Raw genomic sequence first — 708 nt, forward strand, 5'->3', positions numbered from 1 at the left:
TATATAGAAAGAGAGAGAGTTTGGTGACAGGGTGCATTGTCATCAGGAAGAATCTAATTCTTTGCACTCCATTGATATGGTTCCTTTTGTCAAATGTCCTCCCTCAAATGCTTCAAAATGTCGCAGTAGAACTTTCAATTGACAGTCTGGCCCTGGGGGGTGGGAGGGCGAATTCTTGATACACAATACTGTGGATGTCAGCAAAAAAAAAAACAATGTGCATGCTTTGGATTGAGCTGTGCCTCTATCATGCTGCTTTTGAAGCAATCATGCTCCTTGGAACATTGCATATGACCCATTACCTCATTGGTCGTAAGCTTGCCAAAGCATGCTCAATGTCTCAGCAGCAGACTTCCCAAGTTTAACACAAAATTTCACATTGGCTCTTTGTTCCGACTTCCTGTCCATCACAAAAATCATCACAGACTGCAGCATCATCACATCATCACAAAAACACAAATTTCATAACCAGTGAAGTAAATAGAGTGATGTCACTCGGCACACTGCTTCATGAAGGTCACTGCTAGCTCTCACTGCACATGCAGCCGTGCACTGTCATCTGTTGGTGCACTACAGAACTAGTCCTGGAACTTTTAAATACCACCTCATATATAATATGCACCCATATATATATATACATATTGGGGTAAGCGAAAGCGAAATCGTGATGACACCTGTGCCCAGCATCGCCTTTCTGGCACTTGTGCC

The sequence above is a fragment of the Octopus bimaculoides genome, chromosome 11 (assembly GCF_001194135.2).
Source record: "Octopus bimaculoides isolate UCB-OBI-ISO-001 chromosome 11, ASM119413v2, whole genome shotgun sequence".
Classification (NCBI taxonomy): Eukaryota; Metazoa; Mollusca; class Cephalopoda; order Octopoda; family Octopodidae; genus Octopus; species Octopus bimaculoides.